The sequence below is a fragment of the Protopterus annectens genome, chromosome 9.part0, assembly GCF_019279795.1.
Source record: "Protopterus annectens isolate FY-2018-M chromosome 9.part0, PAN1.0, whole genome shotgun sequence".
Lineage (NCBI taxonomy): Eukaryota > Metazoa > Chordata > Ceratodontiformes > Protopteridae > Protopterus > Protopterus annectens.
The window spans coordinates 840,671,861-840,684,642 of NC_056743.1; the positions used below are offsets into that span (position 1 = coordinate 840,671,861).

General features: G+C 43.4%; 1 protein-coding gene across 1 annotated transcript in view; it reads left to right on the forward strand.

The window, feature by feature from the left end:
* PHF1 (PHD finger protein 1) overlaps positions 1–12,782 on the forward strand; it is a 2,051,426-nt gene that overhangs the window by 1,111,696 nt on the left and 926,948 nt on the right. The gene's annotated exons all lie outside the window — the stretch shown is intronic.

Here is a 12,782-nt window from a genome sequence, read left to right on the forward strand (position 1 = left end):
CTTTTGTGGACATATTAATATCCTTTTATCAAAGGACCATTGAACAAAATATTAAGGCTGTGACAGAGACATGTGAGAGTATGAAAAAATATGAGAGCACACCGTCTTTTGTTCAGGGCCTGGAAAAATTATCCAGAGATCTTCTCAATTTTGAGAATGGGTTGAAAGAAAAAAAGCTACATAAATTTCACAGAGATGTGGAAGATTATGAGAGAGGCAGGCCCTTTGAGTCCCAGAGGGGAGTTAGATTTATTGATAACAACAAGGGCAGATCCAGTGTCAGAAAGAAAAGACCAAGATCTATTCTTAAAAAACCCACACAGGGCCTCAGTACCCCAGGGGAAGAATCATATATGACTGATATGGAAGGAATTTATATTAGTGATTCTCCTGACTCAAAGAAAGTACGGATTCAGGAGGGCCCTGTAGGAGATATACCCGTAGGGGTGGACGTAAGCACAAAGGTGGCAGCCTTGGAAAACCTACTACAGTCAGTGATGAAGTAGGGATTGAATTTTATAATGTACATAATATTTCAAATTATGTTTTATGGAAGGATGAAAATGTCTACTTAATAAACGTCTAAGATTTGTTCCTAGTTTTCTGGTAGATGAACATATTTTTGTCTCGGATCTTTTTGCCTTTTGTAGAGTTTTGAATTTAAAATTGTTTTTTGATACATCCAATAATTCTCAAAGATTATGTGAATTTCGTTTTCACAAATCTACATTTATGCCACCAATGAATAGATATGTGGGCATTTTTCAGAAAGCTGTTTTAAGGGATTTAAATTTTAATTTTAGTTCGTCTTTGAGTTTCAGACACAACCTTTCGAAAGGGGAACAGCAGGCTCTGAAAAATTTGTATTCTAATTCTGACATAATCATTCTTCCGGCAGACAAAGATGGGGCTGTGGTCATAATGGATGCCAGTTACTACTGGAATGAGGGAAATGAACAATTGTCCAACCTTCAGAATTATATTAGAATGTCCACAGACCCCACACCTAAATTTAAGGCTGAAATTGATTCATTTTTGAATCAAGCAGTGGAAGAGTGAATTATTGATGTGAAGACGAAAGAACAGCTCATGGTTCAGGATCCGACCCAACAGTACCTATATCTCTTGCCCAAAATTCACAAAAATTTGAGCAGACCCCCAGGAAGACCAGTTGTTTCAGGACGAGGGTCTGTAACTGAACCTATTTCTGCTTTTTTGACACATTATTTAAAATCATCATTGTCAAGTGTCAGGGCAAGGATCAAGAATGCCACAGAGTTTTTACAAATTATTTTGGATTCTCAATTAGAACCCAACTGGCTCATGTGTACACTTCATGTCAAATCCCTAAATACCAGTATCCCCCATTGGGCAGGATTACTTGCCTTAGAGTATTGGCTTAATAAAGCCAATTTATATGCACTGGGATTTAATACTCTTCTCATATATTTGGCAGGAGAATGTTATTGGCAGCAGCAAGGAACAGCTATGGGGGCCTCCTTTGCCCCCATTCATGCTGACTTCTTTATGGGGTATGTGGAAGATCAAATTATATATGACTTGATGCATAACATTTACCTTTCGGAGATGGATATATGGCGACGTTTTTTAGATGATTGTTGGATTGTTTGGTGTGGGGGTGTGGACTATTTGTTAGAATTTTTGGAATACCTTAATGGTAATTGGTGGGGTATTGAATTCACTGTTAATTCTCACTGTAATGAGATTAATTTCCTAGATGTCTCTATATTGAGACAGGGGGATGGTACACTCAAAACTTCAGTATACAGGAAATACCCACAATATAATAATTTATTACATGCAACTAGTTTACACCCCACACATACCATCAACAACATTCCCAAATCTCAGTTAATGAGAATTAGGAGAATATGTTCTGCAGACATGGAATTTCAGAATGCTAGGCATGATCTTGAGGGTAGATTTATTGATAGGAGTTATAGGAAATCAGTAGTACAAAGGGCCAGCAATTGGGCGACTAATTGTGAGAGATCCAGTTTACTTGAGTATAAAGCAACTCAAAAGAACGGATCGGGGGCCATGAGGTTAGTTACAACATTTGGTAGCAATACACATTTATTACAGGATGTAGTCAGCAAACATTGGAACATTCTTCGGGCTAATTTAGATCTGGATCAGTGTTTGCCAGCTAGATGCCAATTCTCCTTTAGGAGGGGAAGAACACTTATGTCTTATTTTGCTCATTATAAGAAGACTTTTTAGATTATGTAAATCAACATCAGCTTACCCTAATGGGAGATAGGCTTGTTGGCTCGCATCCTTGTGGACATTGCAGTTTGTGTAAACATATGATGTTAAGTTGTCTATCTCGCCTTCGTTCTTGCTGGGTTGGGTTCAGAGCCGATCCTCGGCTCTGACTTGGCCATCTTCAATAGCTCGAGAGCTGTTTACTGGCTCAAGGCTACCCCTTATCCCATAATGCCTAGCGATAGCTACCCAGATCTCATTTGCTGCTTCAGCTGCGAGGTGTCGTTTTTCTGGCTCAGGCTCGTTTAAAGTTTTTTGTATAACTTCTTCACTAGAATTCAACTCTTCTAGTGTTTTATTATTAATGATAGTCTTGTTTTGTGATAGTTGTTTAGCTTGTAGTATTACTCCTTTTTCTTGTAGAACTCGTTTAACTTAGAGAGTTCTCCCCCACCCCGCCCCCCCACCTCTTCTTGTCAGGCTAGCCGTTTAAGTTAGAGGCTTTCCTATTATCTTGAAAAAAAACCTTTAGCTATAGTCTTTATAGTAGTGTGTTTTTTGTAGACTGTATATTGCTTCTGGTTGTTATTGTTATAATTGTTTTTTTCATTCTACTTTCAAGGATGTCAAAGGAATCCAAGGTTTCTGGGTTCAAGAAGTGTGACTCATGCTATCAGAAAATGTCTCTGACAGATGGGCACACTTCTTGCGTCTATTGTTTAGGCGCCGTGCACCTTCAGGACTCTTGTTCTGTTTGCCATGCCTTTAGTCCAAGAGTCCTGCAGGAGCGTAAGAATAAGCTTATTCTTAGGGGTCTTTTAAAACCCCAGGATTCACCGGCCAAGAGCTCACAGCCTGTGAAATCCCCTAAATCCACTAAGCCGTCGGCTCCAAGTTCGGAGCCGTCTTTGGTTCAGAATTTCCCTTCCACGTCGGTTCCGGCTGGCACCGACAAGACAATCTCCCCGTCAGCTTCATCAGAGGCTTTGGAGCCGTCGCGGAGCCACAAGAGGCTGGAGGTCCCCTTCACTAGAATCGGTGCATTTGGCTCCTCGATCTCCTTTACTTCAGAGTGAGCGTAGTCACCGATCCTCTCACTCCTCTCGATCCTCTAGGCAATCAGATCACGATGTGGAGAGAGTGGTCAGTAGGTTGCTAAAGTCGCAGGCACTAGCCAAATTGTTGTCCAGCCCTCCTTAACAGGTATCGGCTCCACTTCTATTGATGTTCCTCCTCCGACTCCAATGAGTTCGGAGCCGGAGTTTGTTGGGGTTCGAGTAGTGGAACAGTCGGCTCCGATAATTCTATCTCCTTCGGTTCCAACGTCTGCTCTGATTCCCTCGGAGGTGCCATCCATCGAGGGATCTGGGCACCCTCGTCGGGTCCGAGGGGGCGAATGGCATCAGACCCTTGTCCCGACCCCGTTCTCCCTCTCGGAGCTTCGGCGCAGGTGAGCTTGGCTCCTACATCGGCCTCGGAGCCGTCTCCCTCGGTGCGGAGAAAGATTCCTATTTCTTTGGAACTGGAGCTTTCTCTGCATCGTGGCAGGGACTCCGATGTCCTGCGGAGTATGCTGTCCCCTGAGTCAGCTCCACTATCAGCCCCACCGGCTCCGTCCCCTGTAGTGCCTGTGGCAACCTCTGCTCCTCCTCCAGACACCAAGCGTAGGGAACCGATGCTCCAGGACACCCCATTGGGTGTTTCCTCCTCTTCTGAAGCCTCTCCTAATCACTCAGAAGAGCCCCCTCGGAAGAAAAAGTGTAAGAGGAAGCACATTGACTCCCCCGAGTCTGTCACTTCTGATAGAGACTTAGATGATTCGGAAGGGTCCCCGAGATCCCCCTCTGAAGATGTTTCCTTCTCGGACATCCTAGAAATGCTTAAGCAGAGGGGGAACTGGAATCCCCTAGCCCCTTCTGAGGATGAGTCTGTATTTCTGGATGCCTTCGGTTCCCGACCTTCCACCTCCTGGGTGACTCTGCCTTTTGATCCACTTATGACAGTGGTGGCTCGAAAGGCTTGGTCAACTCCGGATACAGTGAAACCAACTCCAAGGAGACCTAGTAAATTTATTACAGCACTCCAGGATAAGCAGTTCCTTTTGAAAGGTGTCCCTGTTGATGGTATGGTGTTAGCAGCAGCCACCAAAAAAGAGTTAGTGGAGACCTCTTTGTCTGTCCACCCCCCTAACAAGGAGTCTAGGACGATGGACAGATATGGGAAGCGAATGTTCGCTTCAGTGACCTTCTCTATAAGGTCACTGAACTACCTGTGCCATTTTACCTGACTTCAGAGGGATCTCCTTAAAGAGCTTGGAGATATCCTCCAAGATCCAACAGCTGAGGGAGCACAAGCCAAGGTAGCTTCCCAGCTAGCGACTCTTAATTCTGTTGTTAACTCCTCCATGAGGCTCATTTCCTATGCAGCCGATGGGGCGGGTAGAGCCGCTGGTACCGGGGTGGCCCTTAGGAGGCATGCCTGGATGCGGCTGTGTAACTTTGCGGAACCCTTTCGAGCATCCTTCACCAACACTCCCTTTGATGGTTCCTTTCTTTTTTGGACCACAGGTGAAAGATACTTTGACTAGGTGTGAGCAAGAAGGCAAGACTCTCTCTGCCGTGGAGTCCGTTTTTCCACTCCCTCTAGACCCTACTCCAAGGGTCAGAAGAGTGGGAAGATGTGGTTCTGTAAATCTCAGGGAGCCTTGCCTGACACACATAGTGATTTTTCCTCCAGAGGCAGAGGGGGAATCAATAATAATAGATGCCACCCTCGTGGCAGAGGGGGTCCGCAGAACCAGGGCAACAGAGAATCCTTCTCTGATAAGCCCTTTCAGCATCCCTGAAGGGTTGCCCGGCTGCTCATCTCTCGAGGCAGTCGGGGGAAGACTTTCTCTGTACCCAAAAGCCTGGCAAAGTTTAACACAAGACAGATGGGTACAGTTCATTATATCCGGAGGTTACAAAATTCCCTTCCATCAACCCCCTTTACTGTTAAGGAAGACCCTCCCAGATGTTCCACCCAATCTAAAGGAGCAAGCAGTAATAGAAGTTTCAAAACTGCTAGAAAAAAGAGCCATCCAGGAAGTCCCGGCAGACCAACATGGATCCAGAACTTACTCAAGGTTCTTTTTAGTACCAAAAAAGACAGGGGACTAGAGACCGATTCTGGATCTCAGCAGACTAAACAGGTCTGTGCAAAGAACGAAGTTTCAGATGGTCACACTACAGTCCATTCTACCCTTTCTGGGTCAGGGCAATTGAATGTGCTCTATAGATCTTCAGGACGCGTACTACCATATAAAGACGGACAGGCGCTCCAGGATATATCTTCGCTTCTGGCTGGGAGCCAGTCATTATCAGTTCAGAGCTCTGCCCTTTGGTCTCACCACAGCCCCCAGTGTGTTCACCAAATGTATGGCAGTGGTCACGGCTCACCTGAGGCGTCAAGGACTCCAGGTGTTTCCGTATCTAGACGACTGGCTCCTTACTGCTACCACCAGGCATCAACTCATACAAGCACAGGACTATACAGTCACAATCTGCTCACAGCTCGGCATCACAATAAATTTCGAAAAATCTGCCTTGTTGCCCTGTCAATCTATCACTTACATAGGAACAGACTTAGACACAAGGGATATGTTTGCAAGGCTACCACCAGAAAAGGGTGTCCGCAGTTCGTCAGCAGGTACAGGTTCTGATGCAGAGCAAAAGGATCCAAGTCAGGTACATCCTTCAAACTCTGGGTTCCATGGCAGCAGCCATTCTCCTAATCCCACTGTCACACTTTCATATGAGGAGTCTTCAGTGGCTTCTGTTTACGCAGTGGTCTTTCCAAGAGCTACCCGTGACTTCCAAGATCATGATCACGGATGCATGCAAAAGGCATCTGTCTTGGTGGATGGTCTCCCCACTAGTTACTCAGGGCAGACCTTTCATACAACCCCCTCCAGTAGCCACAGTGACGACAGACGCCTCCCTAATTGGGGGGGGAGGGGCATTATCTGGGCAGGACAGTTCAAGGCATGTGGCAACCTCACGAGTACCGTCTGCACATAAATGTCCTGGAAGTGAGAGCCGTGCTCCTGGCGTTGCAAGCCCTTCAAGACTCTTCCTCCTGTTACCATTGCTATTCAAACGAACAACATGTCAGTGGTGTGGTACATTAACAAGCAAGGCGGAACTAGGTCCTACCTCCTGTGTCGAGAAGCACTCAGACTTTGGCAGTGGGTGATTTCCACCCAAAGTTTTCTGATTGCGACACACATCCCTGAGAGATCCAACGTCATAGCGGACAGGCTCAGCAGAGCTATTCTAATGCCTCACGAGTGGTCTCTGAATCATGAAGTTTCAAATTTTGTTTTTCGCAAATGGGGACAGCCTTGCTGGGATCTCTTTGCCACCCCCTTCAACAGCAAATGCAGCAACTACTTCTCCCTTCTTCCGCTTCCGGGTCACACACCCAGAGACGCTGTAGTCCACGATTGGCCCCAGGGACTTCTTTATGCCTTTCCTCCATTCCCTCCGATACCCAAACTTATACAGAAAGTGATATCGTTGGGTTGCAAAATGATCCTCATTGCTCCCTACTGGCCTTGACAGATATGGTTCCCGTTCCTGCACCGTTATCTTCTCGATCAACCCTGGACTCTGGACCCAATTCCAGACCTCCTGGTTCATCAATCAGGCGGGTTGCATCAATCCCTCAAAACTCTCCAGCTCACAGCTTGGTTGCTCCACTTCCAACCTTAGCCAGGCTTCCCAGCATTTCCCCAGCAGTCTGTGACATTATCATGTCCTCTCACAAGTCTACAGCGAGGAAAACTTATGCTAGCAAATGGAAACGTTTTTCTTGTTGGGCAAAGACTAGGAATGTGGATCCCTTTTCAGCCCCAGTCCACGAAATCTTGGAATTCATAGCTCAGCTGTTTCATTCTGGGTCCACTGCTTCTACGATCAGGGTACAAATGGCAGCCATTTCTAACTTTCATGTTGGTTTTTCGAACTCTAACATTATGTCTCATAAGCTATGTAAAGCTTTTTTTGAGAGGGTCAACTCTTCTTAGGCCTCCAGTGAGAGATCCCCTTCCTCCTTGGGACCTTAATTTAGTCCTAACCTCCTTAATTCTGCCCCCTTTTGAACCAGCAGCGTCCTGCTCTATCAAGTTCCTATCTTGGAAGACACACTTTTTGGTAGCTATTACTTCAGCCAGACGTGTCTCCGAACTTCAGGCACTATGTGTTTGTCCTCCATACTTGGTTTTTCATAAGGACAGAGTTGCTCTGAGCACTAATCCCTCATTTCTCCCTAAAGTCTGCTCAGAAAGTAATTTAAACCAATCTATAGATCTTCCTGTGTTTTTCCCTAATCATACCAACAAGGCAGAATACAAACTACTCCAATTGGGCGTTCATAGGCAATTGCGTTTTTACCTGCACAGAACTAAAGAAGTAAGGAAATCGGACCAACTAGTCCTCTCTTACGCCTTGGGCAAACAAGGTCTCCCAGTTTCCAAGGTAACCTTGTCCAGATGGTTGTCACACACTATTTCTTTCATTTATCAGTTAAGGAACAAACAATTACCTATTAAACCGAAAGGTCATTCTACTAGGGCCTTGGCCACCTCTGTAGCCTTCCAGTGTAGGTTGCCCATGGATTCCATCTGTGCAGCTGCCACGTGGGCACACCCTCATACCTTTATTTCTCATTACAAGTTGGATATGGTCTCCAGGAGCAGAGCCGACTTTGGCTCCACTGTTCTGAAGAGTCTGTTCCACTGAGACACCCAGGTTTTTAGGTGCTAGGGACTCTGTCCCAACCAGCAAGAACGAAGGCGAGATAGACAACTTAACATAAAGAAGTTATGTACCTACCATAATGTTCCATGTTAGTTGTCTTCATCTCACCTTCCTTCTTGCGTCCTACACTCCATCCCCCTGTCCTAGTGGATCGAGAGGAGTTTTTTTCTGTTTCACTGGCTGTGTGTTCTCTTGTTTCCTTTTTTGACTTAAGAGAATATGGCAGGTATAGTCAACTGATTCTTGACTGATTTATTATGTTGTTATGTCTGGAGTTAGCTATTTCAAACGAGATCTGGGTCGCTATTGCTAGGCATTATGGGATAAGGGGTAGCCTCGAGCCAGTAAACAACTCTCGAGCTGTTGAAGATGGCCGATTCGGAGCCGAGGATTGGCTCCGAACCCAACCAGCCAACCAGCAAGAAGGAAGGCGAGATGAAGACAACTAACATGGAACGTTGTGGTAGGTACATAACTTCTTTTTCAAAACTACATCTTTTAGCAGTAAGAACACTGGTCAAACTTTTGATATTCAATTTTTTGGAAATTGCAGCTCCGATTGGGTAGTCTATTTGGCTACTTGCCAATGTTCTGCCTTTTATGTGGGGCAGACTTCTAGGCAATTAAGGAGTCACTTTTCGGAACATCCGAGTGACTTACGACATAAGAAAATGACCAGTGCATTGTATAAACACTGGCAGTCACAAAAAACTGCCACTTTTGGATTTGTCATTATTGACCAGGTTAAGTGAAATAGATCAACAAAACAGGGTTGGCACACTATACTGACTCAAAAGGAAAGAAAATGGATTATTAAGTTGGGTGCCGTATTTCATCCAGGACTTAATGATAAATTATGAGGTTCTTTTCGTTAATGATTTTTATTATTAACTTTATATGCAGCAACAGGTTATCAATGTAAGTTTAGTTTAACATTTTACATCATAAGTATATTGTTCACTTTTTTTAATGCTTCATATGTATTTGGAGGCTTAATTAGTGAAATGGGGGAAGTGATGTCATAATTGGGATATACAATGTGTATAAATACTGTTCCTGAAATATGAATGTTACATCACTGAAGAAGGTTTGATGCCAAAACCGGTATGAAGAAAGGGAAGGAATAAAACAATTGTTTGCCTCTGAGTGCTGGCTTTTTTATTTGGTTTATTATGCAAAGAGCTCATTTTGGCAAATTTGGCTTGACAGAAAATCCTCATTCCTCACTACGTTCAGTACTCCGTTTGGCAGGTACAGATTTTTGAGAATGCCATTTGGGATAAATTCTGCAAGTTAAGTCTTTCAACATGCAATGGAGCAAATTATTTATGGGTATCCTTGTGCTATAATAGTAGACATATTAGTAGGAGGTTGTGATGCAGCAGAACATGACAGAAACCTCAGAAATGTTCTAGAAAGGGGCACATCAAGTTAATCTTAAGCTCAACCTACACATCTGCAAATTCAGGGTACAAGAAGTCACTTATGTTGGTCATTTATTTACAAGTACAAGATATTACCAGACCCTTCAAAGTAATCAGCCATTCTCAAAATGCCAGCTCCAGACAATGTTCAAGCCCTGCGACGTTTTCTTGGCATGGTCAACTACCTAGGCAAGTTAATTCCAGACTTGAGCCAACTTTCAGCACCACTCAGAGAGCTGACATGTAAAGATGTATGTTGGTCTTGGTTAGAGTGACAGCAAAGAGCATTTGATGTCCTGAAACAGAGAATTGATAGTCTACCAATATTCAGATACTATGATGTTTACAAGCCAGTTATTTCCTGTGATGCTTCAAAATTTGGTCTTGGTGCAGTCATTCTACATGAGGATCAACCTGTTGCCTGTGCATTGAGAACTCTTACCCAAACTGAGATGCAGTATGCCCAGATTGAGAAAGAGCTTTTGGCAATTGTGTTTGCATGTTCCAAGTTCCATGATTATGTTTATGGTAGACCTAGCCAGATTGAAACAGACCTCCAACCATTAGTCACTATTTTGAAAAAGCCAATGCATTCAGCTCCAGCCAGACTGCAACACATGATACTGAAATTGCCAAAGTACAATTTCAGTCTTGTCTTCAAGAAAGACCAGCTTCTTTATCTTCCTGATACATTATCCAGATTGCCCAGAAATACCACTGAACAGATTGAAAATCAAGGTTCTCATTCGATTGATGACTTTGAAGTCATGAAAGTGTGTAATTTTTCTTCCACATGTCTTGATGAGCAGAGATCACACAGCCATAGAGCCAGTTTTACAGAGGCTCAACCACTTTATCAATCAAGGATGGCCATCAAAGCAATCTAGTTTACCTCAAGAACTGAAACCTTGTTTTCCATACAGAGATGAGATTTTGGCTGACAAAGATCTCATTATGAAAGGTCTGAAAGTAATTGTTCCCAAGTCCCTGCAACCAGACTACATCACTATCTTGCATCGTGGTCACCCAGGAACCAAATCTCCCAAAAGAAGGGCAAGAGAGAGTATTTTGGCATATGTCGCAAGACATTGTGAGAGCACTAGTGTCTTCTTCCATGTGTAATAGTACAAAGCCACATTAACAGAAGGAACCACTTCAGCTTAACCAGATTCCAGAACTACCTTAATCGACAGTAGCCAATGATATCTTCAAGTGGAATGATCAACATTATTTGGTGTTAGTAGACTCTTACTCCAGTTGGTTTGAGATTGACCTACTTCCTAACCTAGCATCCAGTACATTTACTACTAGATGAAGCATCATTTTGCAGTACATGGGAGTCTGCACAAAGTTAGTTTTGACAATGGCACGCAGTTTACAAGCCAACATTTCAAAAGATTTGCTGAAGAATCGGACTTTACTCATGTCACAAGTAGTCCCGAGTACCCTCAGTCAAATGGTTTGGCAGAACTTGCAGTGCAAATTGCAAAACAGTTACTTGAGAAGTCTAAATGAGACAACAGTGATGTTTTCCTGAATCTCTTGACATCTCGAAATGTTCCTCATGATAAACATCTTGGTTTACCTACTCAGAGACTCCTGTCGAGACAAACCCGAACCACATTACCAATCAGTAGTCAGTTGTTGGTTCCATGTGTCAAGAACAACAGATCAGTAAAAGCCAATCTATTGAAACAGTGCCTAACCCAGAAGTCCAACTACGATAAGACCAGTAAACCGCTCAATCCATTACGAATTGTTGAGGGGTAAGGATGCAAACATCCAAAGGTTATGATCGGATTGGTGTCATGAAGAATATTGGTCCAGAGCCGAGATCATACATTATAGAGTCAGAAGGAGCAATTTTCAGGTGGAATCGGAAGCATTTGAGACCGGTGTCCAAGCCTTTACCGCAGCAGATAGCTTGTGAGAAAGACTCTTTAGCTCAGAGTGAGTTGTCTGGTGTTCCATTTCCAGAGGACATTCCCATTCCTGACACAAATCCAGAAGTTCCTGATATGAGTTGTGCACCGCAGACTGTCCCTGTTGCTGAATTTAGTCTCAATTGTTATGTTATAAGATATAGTTGAATGTCTAATCCCTGCAGCAGATATGAAGCAACTTGGACATGAACATTCTGTTTTGTTTCTAATATACATAGTAATGCATGCCTAGCTCTGCTATTCTTTTGCGTAAAGGGCAATCTTTTTAAGAGGGAGGATGTAGATCAGTATATGTGTATGTACAGTTAAGAAGCTATCCAAGGGCTTGCACAAATGTATAAATACCGAGCATGTGCAAATCTGACTGCTGTTTTGTAGTTAGTTGAGATGTGAACATGTATGTATGTAAGGTCTGTCTGTTAGTTTGTTCATATTTAAAGGTGCTGCTATCCATCCTTATGTGTTTCTGTGTATTAAAGCATCTAAACGAAACCCAAAGCCTTATTATTTTAATTAGAGATGAGCGAGTGACAGGGCTTAAAGGAAAACTCCACATTAGAACTAAAAAAAAAAATGTGTTTTTTCAATGTACCTTTTTTTCTGCTCTATCTTAATGCCTCAGAATCATTGCAAGTGGTTCTTTTACAGTTTTAATGTGTTTCCCACAAAACGTCATCTGATGGAGCCTGCCATGTTAATGTGATCTTGTTTTCTTGCTTTCCTTCTTTCTTCCCAGAAAATATTTTCAAGTTTTATTTATATGAATCTTGCTAGACATAAGGAAGTTGGGTTGTATTTTCATGCCATTAAGATTGACTAGCAGTAGTGTGATGCACTGTTATATAATATACCATGTTAAGTTGTCAATCTCGCCTTCATTCTTGCTTGATGGGTTCGGAGCCGATCCTCGGCTCCGACTCGGCACTTGCTAAGCTCGAGAGTCACTTTTACCAGCTCGAGGCAGCCCCATATCCCATGATGCAAGGCGGTAAGTACCCAGATCTCGTTTGCCACTTCGCTGATGAGGTCCTCCTTTTACCAGCTCCTGGTAAGTGAATTGTTACTTTACTATTTTAGCCCCTTTTTATAAAAAACCTTAAAATTATTAGTTTTAACTTAGTTTTAATCCCTTTCTGACAGAAAATTTCCCTGTCTCCTCATAACTTTTAGTCAGACTTTCACCCATCCCATCCCCCCCCCTGTTAGGGTGTGTGTGTGTGTCTGTTATTGATACCTTTTGGTATATTTAATTTAATTTCTTGGACTGGTGTTGTGTGTGTGTGTTTTATCACCATGTCTAAAGAAAGGGTCTCAGGCTTTAAGAAGTGTGACTCGTGCTGTCAGAAGATGTCGCTGACAGACGGTCACACTTCTTGCCTTTACTGCCT